General features: G+C 33.0%; 1 protein-coding gene across 2 annotated transcripts in view; it reads right to left on the reverse strand.

The window, feature by feature from the left end:
- LOC123708829 (LIM domain transcription factor LMO4) overlaps positions 1-16,888 on the reverse strand; it is a 137,769-nt gene that overhangs the window by 78,824 nt on the left and 42,057 nt on the right. The window contains exon 1 of one of the 2 annotated variants that reach the window (XM_045659745.1): positions 955-1,248. The exons of the other annotated variant lie outside the window; for it this stretch is intronic. The gene's annotated coding sequence lies outside the window, so the exon portion shown is untranslated. Of the gene's footprint in view, positions 1-954; positions 1,249-16,888 lie in introns of those variants that run through there. 2 annotated transcript variants of the gene reach the window in all.

Here is a 16,888-nt window from a genome sequence, read left to right on the forward strand (position 1 = left end):
CAATTATCTAAATATAAGCGGAGCGAGACGGGAGTAGTGGGGGGGGGGGGGTTGCTCAACCCGAAAAGGGGGAGGGGAGCGGGCACTCGTTTTTAATTAAAGCTGCTATGAATTGAAGTGGTACTACTTAGAAACATTGTAAAAATTAATTTTAACTTATCTCGTAAATAAAACTACTATTACACTTTTGCTTTATTAATGTTACCAATATTTTTGTAATATAATTTAATTTAAAGACTGGCGAAATTCTTATACTGCAGTCCCCGATTTAGGCTTACGTTGAAGGGTTACCAGGCCCCGTCTTTATTTGTTTTTTGTTAAAGGTTTAATTAAAAGTAGGTTTATTTTAAAGAAAATTGCTGTTCAGAGTAAATAAATCTGTGATGGTTTAATTATCTTTTCGTAATTGAGTTTTACCTTGTTATTAGAAGGTTAATTAAATCTATGATTAATTTCAAGATTAAGGAATGTAGTCCTAGTAATAATAGTCGCATTAAGCCCGCCCGTTGCAGATAAGATCTTACTACCTAAATAACTTAAGGAAAATATATTAAGTACAAGTATAATTGCTAAATACAACTACAAAAGTAAATAATTTAAACCTAGTAGATTACTAAATCTATTATTAAATAAAATGTATACATTTATTTTTGCTTACAAATGTACGTGGTGTTTGCCTTGGGCTAATATGCACCAACGTGCGAGATTACCAAATACTTATTGTCTAGTCTAGACTAGATTCTGAAATTAAATAGGTTACTCTAGCACGTGGTAAATTTGTATCTCTTATTCACTGCATCAACGTATAGAAACATATTTACATACTTCTAAATGTACTTGCTAAGGCATTTATAGAAACTTAAAAAAACTATGACCGATCAAAAACAGCTGTACCTAAATCATGTTTAAAGCCAATGGCTAAACTATCGTTTATTTATGACTACTTATGATTACCTGAAGGCTTTTGTTCTCAAAGGTCCGTTACTTGCAAGTCCAGATTTAGTGCCTCGTGGGGCCGCCGGTCTCCGAATCGGCACGATGCACCAAACAAAAAAAAATCAACAACAACAAAAAATCACCAAACTTAATAACTCAAACTACACAGAATGAAGTCTTGTATTCGTCAAGTTCGACAGAACAAAAGACTTAGCACAAAAACTTTCCTTTTAACTTTAAAACAATAACTGTGTATGAAGACAACTTCGAAAAAAGTAGTTGTTTACGGGGAACGACGACACTTCCCCTCCAGCGTTTCGGTCGCGACTGAAGCAGGCGGTCGTTGGCGGGGGGTGGGCGCGGGTCGGCTGCGGGAAGGGGGCCGACCCTGCCCCGCACCGCACCGTATTATTTGATTAATTCCCCTTGTACTCGGCGAGTCGTCATTACGACGATGAACGTTAGTTTTAAATTTTGAATAAGAGCCTTCACCTATACTGCTTAATTATTTAATTGAATTAATTAAAACCGCCTGACAACGGCCGAGATTAGACGATAATAAGCAAAAAGTTGAAGGATCCGTCCCGTTCTTAGTTAATTACGGCGGCCGTGATACTACAGCAAAAAATCCTGCTTGAAATAATGAGTAATACCAACGAAGAAACATAAGTCCCGCTAATTGGAGTGCATTTGCATACTGAAGTAAAATAAAGTCTGAGTGAGTTATTTTGACGTAGCGAATGCCGGCAAATGGCGGGTTAATAAAGAAAGTATAATAAAGTGCGAGTAATATAATAAAGTAACGGTGAAATTATTACGTATGCAGTTTATGAAACGAGAAATATGATTTTATGTGTAATTGCTTCTCTCAATTATTATTACTGAAGGAGGTTTTTTAATTAAAAATCTGGTATCAACCAACGTATTATGGCCGAGATCAACCGTTAATATTATTTCCGTACTTACTTTGATCGCAACACAATATAAAAACCTGCAGTTATTTAGGTAAATCGCTACAAATTAATATTATTATATATATAGCTTTGAGAAAGTCGTTCATAAGTAATGTAACAAATGTTTAATTTACGTGTATGTATATGTAATCAAATTTTATATTTCATAAATTTCTAGGCCCCAATTCCTTAATTGACAAGTATTTTAATCTTAATTTCTTAAGTACATTTCATATTACCTAAAAATAACTTACTTACACATTTCTGTGGTATAGAATACATGCATGAAGGAAGAGAAGTTGAATTTTAAAAAAAGAAAGTCTTCAAAATTAGTTCAAATAATATAATAAAAAATTTGCGATATGAAAGTTGAATCGTGAATCTCACATCGCTTCAGGTTACAAGACCGGCATTTAATTTTTATAATCAATGTTTTAAACCAGTGGTTTTGATTTCGGCGCAAGCGCAACGTTTGTAACCTTATAGTTATAAAATGTTGATTTTAAATAAAGTAAATTGTTATTGATATTTAATTTTAAGTAACAGAGCATTGAGGTCTATAAAAGCAGTTCGGAAGTTCTGTTCTGACCCTGGTTGTCCACCAAGGGATTTTTAATTAAACAACGGCCAGAAAATATGGTAGCTGGTTCTTTAAAAACGATCCAACTAAAATAGAAATAAAAAAGGCACAAGGACTCTGTTATGTAAGCGCTTATTTCATTATAAAAATTCTCACATACATTTATTGTGTAATATTATTCCAAAATAATTGAACCACGTAAAATTGTAAACCTCTTTCGTCAGTTTTTTTGGTCTTGCTTCTACTTCTAATAACTGCGACACAGGAGACGTACGTTTAACCTTACCAAAGGATCTATAAATGCAAATTAAATATATGTTTTCGGTTCTTTAGATTATGCAAAATACAAATAATATCAATATCACGTGCTAAGTTGACGGTAGGATGGCCTACACAACGAACAATATTTTTGTAGTAATCTGTGAAATTTCGTCACAGCATAAACACAACGTCACAGAACACATTCAAACATTGTTATTTAACAGAATTGGTTTTTATAAGTTTAGAATTATAATGATTGACTTTAAATTCGTTTACAATGATTATGTAATAACGAAACTTCATCTAATAATTTCAATAGTTTCCGTCGCAAACTTGAAATTACGTGGTTCGCTAGCATTAAAATCGAAAATAACGTTGAGGTCTAGTAAGCTTTCAGATACAGAAATGTAGTACATATTTCTTTAGCGAAAAAAAATATTGTTGCATGATGTTTTGTTTTCAAATATCGTATGACCTCTACGTCAAGGTTTTAAGCAGGCAGCATTGAAGCTAAGAATCATTACTAATGCAGTATTGGGCAATGTATGACATTTTTAAATTGTTATGGAAAGTAACGAAATCCTTGGTTGATGGTAATTCTTTTGTTTCAATTATTTCTTTATATAAAGTGTTTAGTAGGGTTGTCTTCGAATGTTTGGATAAATTATTGGGTAATAATTCAACAATATATGTGCGTCTTATACATGGCTTACATACGATTACTGAATTCTAAATAACCACTAGATAAATGATTTGCACAAGTGGGGTAAAATGATAAAACTTAATAGTATGTAATTTTTAACACCAACTTATAAAAAAAAAATGTAAAAAAACTATATCAAGTTAAGTGTAACACTTAGGGATACAAAAAGTACGCCTTGCTCTAAAAAAAAAACACTGTGATAAATTTATATATTCATCTCTTTTTGAATCAAATGAGGGTTGAGTTTTCTAAATAATCAAGGACTTTAAATTTTTTACATTTAAATCGCTTCATATGATTTTAAATGAAAATAATTCAATTTATATTTTAATGCATTTATGCACTCCTTTAAATACACACATTTCTATGTGTTCGTTTTTTCTAAGACCACAAAAACAACATCAAAACTTCAAATAGATTAATTTTAATGTTTACTAATCTCATCCAGACAGAATTCCCAGCACAAATCTCTTGTATTGGGCCTAAAAGCTTAAACCACACATAAGTGAAGTGTAAATTCTGCAGCCTGCATGCAAACAAGAGTACAATTAAGGCTGCATCTGCAAGGGTACCAGCTCCGTCCATCACAATGCGCCAAATGACGGCCGTACGCAAATGAAGAATATTGTCGGACTCTGTGAATACTCCTTAATGATGTGCCCGTGTGTGCATCACCCACACTTGCGTTAACTTGTTAATTTAGCATTATTGTACGTCGATTCTCAAGGCTTCCGTTAGATATTAACTTTTAAAGACAATTAATTTCATTTTAAATCCTTAATATTGTGAGTTTTAGTTTGTATTAAAATATATCTTCGAGTTCAGAGCCGTTGTTTTAACGAAAATTTATGTATTAGTTTAGTTAGTAAGTTATTAATACCTCAAACTATAAAAGTTTATATTAAGGAACAAAATAGAAATTCCAACACCTGTAACTCAACAGGCAGGTGGAAAGATTTATTGTGTGCAGTTGACCCAGACCTCTGGCTGCAAATTACCTTCACAAAGGGAGCGATGATACGCCGCACAAAACGTTTGACCCCGCTTAGCTTCTTCATATAATAACACTAAGGAAACGCAATACTTTCTTTCCTTCTTCTGTTACTTTGAATTGGCTTACGAGAACATACCTTATTAATTATAATTAGCTTAATTAGCATATTTCGTTTTATTTCTTGAAATTAAAGGAACATGACGCCTATAATCAAATGAAAATAAAGTGTATCTTGACATTTAATCAATATGAATTTTAATGTTATCACACAACAAATGAAAAGCTTTTTTATTTATTTATTGAAGTTCACCTCATCATATATAATGATATATCTACAGTGAATGTTCCAAGCGATATTTTCTAAATATATGACAATTTTAGTAAACATAAATTTAAAAAAAAATAGATGTATCTATATAAAACAACATTTACTCACAGACACATTCTTAAGGGATTTTAATACATATTTTAAATTTAAAAAAACACACGCCTTTAATAATAGAATCATACATTTTCTTAGTGTGCAAGCACTTAAACTATATGTGGTTAAAGTACGGAAAGTAAAGTAGGGAAATAAAAGCATTACGTTGTATTGTCATTGAAATATAAATAAACCCAAATGGAGCGAGTATTGTAAAGTAAGTCTGCCTCGTGATCACCGAACCTAATGGAGTATTATCAGAAATGATGAATGGTCGCCATTACCCAACTCGCTTAATCAATCAGCGAATTTGTCACCGCGCAATAACCGTGCAGGTATTCCAAATAAGCAACAAGATCAAGAAAGTCGGAATCCGAGACAGGACCGACCGGCTCGGCGGCAATCGAACATTATATTCGATTGTAGGGCCCAGTGCGGCCTAATTGCCAGCATTGTACTGGCATGCAGATGTGAATGGGCCTTGATTTGGGCCCGGGGAGCGGGGCCAGGGGACAAATCGCTCGTTACGGCTGCAGGTAAACTTTCATTGAGCGTCGGAAGGCGTCGGACGTGAGAGGCGGCGGACAAAATGCCCTCGTTATTCGCCGCCGAATCATTCGTTCATTGTGTTCAGGGAAACGGCAGACGCGGTCGCCGAATAACGAAAAAGACTTTAATGAGGCGTGTGACGATCTAAATGAACGATTGTACAGGACTCGCTTTAATGAAGGGTTTATATGAAACATGCTTATGTCACGGCATACATTTTAATTAAGACATTATCTTAAGTTATATTCTAAGATTCATATGTTTCTAAACTGCGTAGTAGATATAGGATACCTAATAACCATAGACGGCCTCATTTAAAACGTCACAATGTTAATGGAACAAAACTAAACATCTTTTTTTATGTAACCTTTGCACCCTGCAAATGGGCAGGAGGCCTCTGACGTTAAGTGATGACCGTCGCCGTGGATACTCACACTGGCCTTTTAAGAATTGGTACGCTCTTTTCTACAAGGAACCGTAGTCAAATTGATTCGGAAATACTTCAGTGGGCAGGTGGTGGTGGTGGTGGTGGTGTGTGGCAAATACTGCATTAGGAAACGCGCAGTTGTGGAACGACGGATGGACGTCGAGATAATACGGGTGGTAATCCTTCTCAACAAAACAATAATTGTCTCGAGTTGGCAAGCAATAGTTAAGATCAGATGCAAATAGGTCTGTCCTAAAAGCCTTATCAAGATCGCAATATTTATATCGACGTATGACTGTTTGTCAGTTCATCTAACCACCTGTTGGCGTGAGGGTGTGAGAAAAATTGGATGGAGGCCACCCGGCTCGCGCCAATTAAAACGTGAATGGAAGCTTTTGTCATATTGCTGGCTACATTAGAGTTACTCGTTAGTTTGTTATCCGACACACTCATAACAGTACATCCAATTGAAGTTTTATTTAATGATATGAATTTTCAGAATCATCGTTTCGGTTTTAGAGTTTTTTTTTTTCAAATATACACAAATAATTTTATATTTAAACTTCGAATTGTGTTTAAAGAATCAATTCCATTTAACGTCATTAAGTATCTAAATTATCATTAATATAAAATATGAAACTCTGATGGAATAAATGCAGCACTACAACCTTTTACGTCAGGGAATTTGATTTCAGGATTGCTTTTTCTAATAGGCAAGGTTAGCCTAACACAGGCAGTCTACGGCCGGGTTCATGCGATGTTTTCCCGTAAAAATGACTGTCAACTGCTCTCTGCGCACATATAACAGTATGTGTGCATAGCACAGCATAGAATCTAACCTACCATCTCTAATGAGAGTCGCACAGTAATGCCACAAGGGCAACATTACCCTAAGTGTATTTTGTTGCTAAAATTACACGCCGTATTGATAACCTCCACTAACATTTTTGTAGACGCGTTATTAATAAGTAATTAATATAGAGAGACTAGTGTAGTCCCTTTGGAGTAGAGACTGGGCCCGTGGGGTTCAAGTGCACAGGCGCTAATTAAAGATTTAAGTTGGCGCCTGGTAAATAGTACCAGTGACCTTAAGCTGGTGCTTTCCTGGCTTAACGAATAACTATCACAATACAGCGAGGAAATTCACCACGAGAACCAAACATATTAACTGTTTTAACAGAAATATTATAATATTTAAAATTCTATTAAATTTAGATCACAATAACAAAATCTATGTTGGTACATATTATATTTTTTTAGAAACATAAACATTCCGCCATAATTCTACGCATTTGCGACTTAACGTCAACATAAAAACATTTAGCGGGATAATGATTGGCTATATTTTTAATGGCGAATTCTCCTGCACCTTGCTTAATTACATTTTACTGGGAGTTTTTATACTCAATAAACATATGTTTTATTTTTGTCACTTGTTATTAAGGTCTGTTAAAGTTAATATCGAATTGACAGTAATTTTATACCATTACTTGATTAGTACTATCTTTTTATCTACAAAAATAGTTATACAATTTATTTTTATATATATTTTAGTTAATAATTAAAACATAAACAAAATGTAAGCTTAAATCGCACACTTGAATATATGAGCCCTTAAGTTTTTAAGTCTCGTAAATTGTAATTTAACATTCTCGATAATGTGTCTAAGTGTCACTTAGATTTACGAACTCTTCAATAAGTGAGTTTTTTTTAATCCAGCGTTGCAACCCCACTACCCTCAACATTATCTTAGTTATAAGCTCATCTTTTAAACAATTAAAGCCAGTAGTTACCCTATATATAGCTACAAATAAAGTGTTTCATTTAACATATATCTGAAAATATAGATACAACAACCCCCACCGAACTTACCTCACATTACAAACACATAATTTGTTTGAGAAAAATATTAATATTTATATAAAACAATGCCATATGTATTGGACCACTTAATAATGTATGTGATTTTTTTAAACTCTCACATTTGTATGTGATATTATTCTAAATCAGAATCATCATCATCCATTGGCGCAATGTTCCATGGACAAGTAGACGATCAGCCATCGGTGACGCTTTTTGAGTTTACGACGTACTACGTTCTTCACAAAATTTGCCTTCGCTGTAGGAACAATGTCGTGTGTATTAGTTACGGACAACGAAAACTCCGTTGGTTTAGAGCCGCCGATTTAAAGGCAAGGTCCCAGAGTTGTGGGTCGGAAGCAATAGTTACCAACACTGCTATAATACGCAATTTTTACAAAAAGATTTATTATAAAAATAACATTAAAGCTTTTCGGTCTAGCGTAAAAAATGTCCAGGAAAATTTAGTATTCTAACAAAAATAAATTCGCGGCAAAAATTTCCCGCCGTTACCTGATACATGTTTGATCTTCAATTTTATGAACCAAACCGTTTTGATGAACGTTTGATAATAATGACTTGCTATGTCAGCTTCATACCAATTACAGCCTGGAATGAGAATGGTTAAATTAGTAACAGTAGGTCGGGGCGTAATAAAAACAATGTGAGTAGTTATTTACAGGTCTTCATTACATATTTGAACGAAGACAGGTGCAGTGGCCGCAGGCGAAACCGACATTCGTGAATTTCCATTTGAATACATAGCATTCTTTATTACTTTCTTACTCACACAAATACAGTCATAATCTATTATAACGACATCGAAGGTGCTACTCATATTTGGTCGTAAAAACCGATAGTCGTAACAGCCGATGACGTTGTGATTAAATACGTAATACAATAGAATTCAGCCGGGACCTTTGATTTTGGTCAATATAACCGGTATGTTGTTCTAAACGATGTCGTAAACGGTGTTCACTGTATAATCTATGCAATGTTACAACTAGTTTTTTATAACTTACATTGTAATTTGAAATATCGGTTTTAAAAGTTTCATAAGATTAATTTTTTTGTAAATCTGTACTGACTAGGTGTTTGTTACGGTATTGGAAATGGCCGCGGATTGAGTTAGGTGTTAATTGTTAATTAGTGACAGCTAAAATTAGTGTTGCTAGCGCATACTTACTCGGAAATAAGTCAGTTAAAACTACCACGTAAATGTGAAAAAATGTGCTCATTTCTTTTTTCTTCTTCTTTAGTTAGATTATAATCGATTAAAAATAAATTTACGATTATAAAATTTAATACCAATGTCTGTGTAGAGGAAGTAGCAATGAACATTTGTAAAACCAAGGACTGACACACATGTATGACAATAGCGTATTATAAAAAAACATAAAGTATTATTGTTTCTGTGTAAAAAACAAAAGAAACTGAACACGCTGGTTTATATTTGACACCAGCGGTCATGCAACACTGATTGTTAGAAAAATATTTTATTCATTTATTATTATAGTGTTGCCATGTTAAATAAATACATAAATAGTCTTTAGGGTTACTTAATAATTAAAATATTTATTTGCCCTATATAAAATCATCGAATACAACATTTTCAAATAATTTATTAGTGACTCCAACCTAACCTAAGATAATTGTTGTTTATAGTTTGTTTCACAAAAGCTTTAAAAATTCTCTCTCTATGGACAAGATGGCGTCCCTATGACGTACGATGCTTGTAAACACACAAACAAATGTTTTAACGTGTTTAAAGTTTTTAACGAGTCAATTATGATTTTCAATTTGTATTTAATTATACAAATTGTATACATTATAATTACATTTCATAGTGTCAAATATCAATATTGAATAAGGTTTTTGATAACTAAAAAAACTTTCTGACTCTAACGACAAGTATAGAAAGAAAAAGAAAAAAAATTGTAAAAGTATGTTAAATCTGAAGAGTTTGTTTGTTTGGGTGGATGCGAAAATCTCAGAAAATACTGTCTCGATTTTTCGTATGTATCATCGACTGCGGGGCACAGAAAATGTAATGATAATCTACGTATTGCACAACAGCATTATTTAGTATGAACTGGAATGGTGTGAACTAATAATTTAAAATACTACTCTCCCCAAATTTTAACTACTGAACTAGATCCTAAACTTCAAGTTGGGATAGAGTTAATATTTCATCTCAAAGTCCTACGTGGTAAAGCGGTCGGCCTCACGCGTCCCACTCCTACAATTACGCGCTTGTGTCATATTTACAGCCCAGGTAATTGCCATTCAATTACGAAGAGAGCCCGCTGCGTGTGGGAACGAGAGATCCGATCCCGATATATATCTCCGTCCTGCTCCAGTACGTCGTGCAGCCGGCCAGCTATCAATCATTGAACACCCCCCGCCGGGCGGCCGTAGGGATGGGACCATTCGAAATTCGATAAGTGGACAAACTTCAAAGAGGAAATTTCATGTCATTTCAACGTATAAAATATTGAGATAAGGAAATCTTGTATATCGACGATTTATATTCAAGATTATGAATAGTTAGACATTTATAGCTAAATAAATAGTATTTACATTTTATGAGTTATTTAACAAAAAACACACAATAACTCACGTACAACATGTTTTCAGACTTTTCATTATTACATCTAATTAAAATTTGTATAACATCTTAATTAATGTTATAAATTTCTACTGTTATATTAAAATAACCATAAAGATGCAAGCTACTACATTTTAGAATTTCATTGGATTATTAACTCGTTTAAATTTTTAATTAACACATCGTGAATCACATTCGGGCGAAATAATTATTTAACACTGTTAAATAGTTGAAAATTTATTTAATTATTCCTGACAGAAATATTTCTGTGACAAAATTGATTTAACGCTATTGACAGAACATTTTCGATACTCAACCGACATAATTAAGGAGTATCGATAATGGGGTCACATCACTACCCTTCGGCAAAGTGCCACAGGTATGCAATCTTTTGCTTTTATACCTTCACCCTATTGCACTTTAATTTGATATTCGCTTCAATCTTAAACCGAATCAACCATGGTTTTGATATAGATTTCACAGCTATTATTCTCTAGTCAGTAAAAAGTCTTTTACAAACAGAAATGTTATTTCAATACAACTGCAAAGATCCACAATGCCTTTGAAGATCATAGTATATCATCTTTTAATCGCATCTTCATTGAAGAAGACATAAAATAATTTACAAGGAAAACTCATTTAAACCTTTCAATAATCCCTACAAAATCACATCCTATTTAATCCTCTATATACTTTAGACGTCTAAAGTATTCATTCACTCGTTCATATGAATTGGCTTAAATATTTAATTAATGTAAATAAGAATAATTTCAATGCGTACAGTGATTCGTTCATTATTAGGCAGCGTTCATGTTAAAACTCGTTGATTAATTAGCGATGCTAATTAGCAGCACAACTCAAGTCATTAGTAAACGTAATTGAAACAGGCAAGACTCGGACTTTTCCGAGAAAAACCTCCGATTAATTTACCTACAGCGGGTAGTTAACCTCATCTCGCAATTTGAATATTAAACCTTTTAATATTTTTTCTTTTCATTCGCTTAAAAGAGTCTTTATATAAAAATTCTACTAATTATGACCAAAAGTTGGCACAGATTAATAGACAAAAGAAAACACGGATTGTTAACAATTTACGAAAAGAGGTTTTACATTTCATTGTTAATTACAAAACCACGTGTGATTAAAATAAAATTTGAATAAAAACTGTCAATTATTTATTAAAGACCACATAGATAAAAAAAATAAAAGCCGATCATGATATGATATAGATGATATAGCTAGAAGAGTAAAGTAATTAGAACGTCTCATCTGTAATTACTAGTATTATATAGCAGTCAACTTTCTTCACTGCAAACCAATCAAAAGCGTCATCGTAGTCAAATTACAAGCATATTATGTCTTCGTTAAATCAAAAATCGAAGCCCGTTAGACAATAGCTATTCGTCTTTGTAATCCATCCACTATCAAAATGATAGATCGCTTTCACTCCGATAGTGTGTCAGCACAAAATTCATTACAACCAACATTAACTTATCCAATTAAGTACATTACGCTTATCTAAGCCCTCTCATTATGGTAAGTAATGGTGTTGTAAGTGCTGCGAACGGATGCTTCATTATTTAACGTCATAGATCGGGTCCCATTCTGTTAGTATTAGGTTAGGGTTGTCAAATACTACACGACATTTAAGCTTATTCGAAGGAATTTCGAAAGTATTTCAGCTTTAATGCAGTAAAAGTACCAACAAACAAAAGTTGTAGTCATGTTTTTCTGTTTATTCTTTTCTAAACATTGCATTTTACGGGTTTCCGTGCTGCAGGTATTGACCATCTATGAGGCTGGTGCCCATTATAGGACTATGGAAATCCTGTGGCACCAGTGACAGACTGGTGATCGAGAACAGAAGGTTGTTGAAGGTGTGTGAAAGAATTTAATTTAAAGTCTACCTGAAATGGCTAACAATGGCTAATGGATAACAAATATTCTGTTACATAATGGATTTTTAGAAATGTAGAAAAAGCTATTGTTTTTCTATTATCACTGTAACTACTAAAGGAAGATTAGAGATTAATAGAAATGCTAAAGTGGAGTGCACAATTTATAGGCAAAATATCATCCGAAATATATCTTTGCTTACATACCAGCTTGATTGATCTATCGAAATTAATTATAATTAATTTATTTGACTAACTTGCCATTACCAACCAAATGCAATGTACACTTATCACTTCCTACAAAACAATACTTACTACTTTAAAAAATCAATGGCGCTAGAACCTTTTCAGGTCTGAGCCTTAGATATATGTTTCATGATCATTTATCAATCTAATAGGTGATCAGCCTCCTGTGATACACACTGTCTTTTTGAGTCTAAGGCAAGCCGGTTTCCTCACGATGTTTTCCTTCACCGTTCGAGCGTATGGTAAATGCGCGCATATGGATAACAAATAAGCCCTTATACAGCGTCCACTGGACTCTGTCAGGTGACGTAAAACAGGTCGTGTAGAAGAAAGTATTTGGACACTTCAACTGAAAAATCAAAAAAAGGCTATGTTATAGCCGATCGTCGATTCTAGATTAAATAACAAAATCACACTTAATTAAGTATGTCGTAACATAGTCAAAGAGTTATTAAAAATGTATAAATAACAAAAACAAGAAAAGCAACGTTCGTTAATCAGATAAAACCAGATTGGAGAGAAGTGGTTTATACGATCAATTTGCAGTATAGATTCAAAGATATCAGATTACACATAATATAAATGCAATAACGAAATAAACGCACTCAAAAACAAACTTTATCTTTAACGATCTTTTGAAATTCAATTTATAAAGAATATTTTATAGCGGACGTCAATAATTATGTCGTGTATTTTTAGACTTTGTTTTAGCATCTCTGTGGTTTTACTTTACAGAATCTAGTAATATTTGTTTGACGGTTTATTTATTTTTATGTATCACACAAAAAAGTAAAAGTATAACACTTTTACCGACAAAAGGTATTTTATTTTTAGGTATAATACTAAAATCATAAATAACCTTTGATAACCACTATGGTTGTAATCTTACAAGAGCAGCAGTCTTGCAACGCGACATATGCATTTGATTTTTTTTACTTTTTATTTTATTAATACAGTGTATATTCACTGAGATATCATGTAACATTACGATCTAGCCTACCATCAGACTAACAAGTAATTTAAGCCTAACCTAATTTACTAATAACGATTTTTAACGTACTAAGTGTCCAATAACATCACTTACAGTCTCTATTAAGAGGAAGACACTCTTTATACTACTACTCTGTGTACTTTCTGTTCTTGTGTACTATGCCTTATTTCACTCACCACTATTTAGCATTCTTTAACTAGTCTTGTATGTTGGTTAACGTTAAACTGTTTAAAAATTAACCTGTATATATTATAATTATATCGGTCAACTGTTATACATGTATATATAGTGTATATGTGTGTAGGTGAAGCCACGTCCACTGTTGTATGTTCACTCTTTTTTGTTTCATTATAATTTATCACAAACTCTTCAACAAACTTCTTTTTTTCAACTCGAAGAGACCTTACCTTTACTGTCTTCCTTGAATATGAAAATGTCTAATAAAATATTTTTCTGATCAAATCCAATACAGTTCTTATTATTTTTTCATATAAACTTATTATCCTTAATTAAGCATGAGCTTGGAGGTACTTAACAATTTATTTGATTATAAAAATTATTGTTAATTCGCCGCACTGCATATTAACTCCACTAATCGATTTATCTTGTATCCCACTGGCCAATAATAACTTATATTAACATATTTATTTATTCAACACGCAAACCTTGCACATAACTTTCATAAATGGATATTCATGTACAAGATTTAATGTAATAATTATGTTTAACTTGCGAGCTTCCCTGACTCTGTACAAATAATTCGAATCAACAGTGCCCGTGCAGGATTTTTTTTAAAACTTTTATCTGGAGGAGAATATAGCAGTATATATTCCGTGCTTTAAAGCTCGCAAAACATCGCGACAGTTTCATATTAAAAAAGAATTACATCTTTGAGTGATGACTTTCTTTATTTGATTGAACGCGGTAATCTCAAGCACTACAGGTTTGAATTGCAAGAAATTCTCTTGGTCTTGCTATTTGCCTTATATATGTGTGCTCTACACAGGCATTTTTAAAATCCTTCATAAAGAGTTAACATACTTCAGATTAAAACAATTAAATGTAATTGGAAGCTAAAGAATTTACTTTTCTTTTTTTTAAATTGAACATTTCGTACTTGATTTGACATGATTTAATGAACAACTGTAAGTACAGCTGTTAGTGTTTTAAATATGTAATATTGCATCAAGAACGCATGTACGCACAATATAAACAATTAATAATATTGGTCCAGACAGTTATACATGCTTGTTCGAGACACGGCCATTTGCATAGTTTAACTGAAGAGTACTAGTTTGGGCCGTATTTATCTAAACGAATTACAAAACGTTATTGGTAACCAAGCGATCAGAAACTAACTTAAAATGCATTTTATTGTTGTAGATATTAATATACATAGGATTAGTAATAAATGTTTTTAAAGGTCAGTACTATTTTTCTAAGTTTAGAAAATTGCTGCAATTTGTATCGTCTTGGGAATGACATTATTAATGGGCCCAGGGAAAATTATTAATAAAAATATAGTGTTAAACAAAACAAACATTAGTGGCCATTGATTAATTGCGTGTCCCTTTCTAGTCGAATCACAGACACGCTACAAAATCTGTCATTCCGTTAGACCAATCACGATGAAGCGAAACGCAACGTTTCGTTTTACACAACCCCTTTAATCATATCTACAGCAATCTTTACAGTTTTTAAATTACATTAACATAAACATATCAAGAAAAATTTAACTGCAAAAAGTATTAACAAAAAACTAATTAAATGAAATAAAACGCGGATCCGGCCTCACCGAAATGAATCTAATTATATATTTGCATATTAAATGATATTTACCTATCAGGAAATATTTCAAGCGAAACCAACGTTCGGTCTCAGTAATTAAACTTAAGCTTTTACTATGGTAATGATATTCAATTAAAGGAAATTGCGCGTACTTGTTGGTACTAACTTACGATTGCTTTCTTCCGCAGTATTTTAATAAAGCAGGTTGCGCGTGAAATTTCTACCTATCTTATCACTCGAATGAGCAATTCTTGTATCATGGAAACTTTAATTAATACATTAGTTGCTGGCAAGTTCTATACAAAGTATTATGTTTACAAGTGAGATAGGCATATGTCAGGGATATTTTAAGCCTACAATATTTGATGGTGAATACAAAGTAGGCAATAACACTTAAACATTGTTTTTGTTATTGTAAAATATTACTAACTACAGAAGCTTTTGTTTCGTCTCTGTGACCTGTTCATTTATTTAGCCAGATGTACCATTGATATTATTAGCTGACAAAGTCGGTAAAAAACATGCAGATGATATATATGTTTTGGATTTTAAATTATTTTGGTTATAAAAATAAACAATTACTTAGGATCGTTCACTACTTAACTAGAAATAATCTACATCTCTAATATGGCATGAAGTCCTCGGCCGCATCTGCCGAAAACCTAAAAACGAACGATTTTCACCTGTTTTTTTACGGTTTTTATGGTGCAATTACCACTAGGGTGCCCCTATGTTGTGTGTGACCAGATTGCAGTTTTTTTATTGTACTTTGTGAACGTTTAATCAAAAGTAGCCTTCAAGTTAAATCTAATCAAACAAAAATCGTGTCAGTATGCGTGATTGTATATGTATTACACGCATGCACCCAGCGCATAATCCACTCTATATTTGAGAATGGCTAAAACATAACATGTTAAAGAGGTCGCAAAACTTAAAATACACGCGGAAAGAATATATAACATCTAAAACGTAAATAAATAGTGAAGTAGATAATATCGATTCTCCAATCAGCTCCATCAAAACTCGGGCTCATTACTCAAAATCAATTAGCGTTATTAGTACGCGTCTTCGTTAGCCCGTGATGGAGGGTAATTTATTGGCATCTCTTAATTAGGGATAAGTCTAATTGGAGGCTTAGTCGTAACGAGGCACTCGAAATCTGACGTCCTGGCGAATAAATTGGTCGAAACGGTAGCACGCACTCTATTGCGGCACAAACTAATATTTTAACTGTGTAATTGGTTATTAGTGGTTATATAAACAACTATGTATTGGAAATTATGTTCTGTTTTCATTTGTGAACTTTAAGCGGTGTTTATGCGTACATAACCTACTCAAGGGATACTGCGTAAATGTTTTTTTTTATAAATGCGGCTTGGTTGAGGCGTTCCTTTAGATACGGGTTATAGTTTTAATTATTACTGTAAGAACCATTTTGTATGGAAATCGTGGGACCGATTATTTTTACGCAGTTTTTAGATATGTTCACAGTATCTCCTCGTTATTACAACTGAGCGTTTTTCAATTCGACTTAAGGTCCTTCAAAAAGACCGTGCACCGTAAAAGCTGGCAACGCACTTGCGAGCCTTCTACCAATCTAGTTTTATTCTTAAATTCTTTCCACATAATATAAGCTGGTTACAAACCACAGGTTATTACTTAAGACGAGTATTGAT

The sequence above is a fragment of the Pieris brassicae genome, chromosome 4 (genome assembly GCF_905147105.1).
Source record: "Pieris brassicae chromosome 4, ilPieBrab1.1, whole genome shotgun sequence".
Taxonomy (NCBI): Eukaryota; Metazoa; Arthropoda; class Insecta; order Lepidoptera; family Pieridae; genus Pieris; species Pieris brassicae.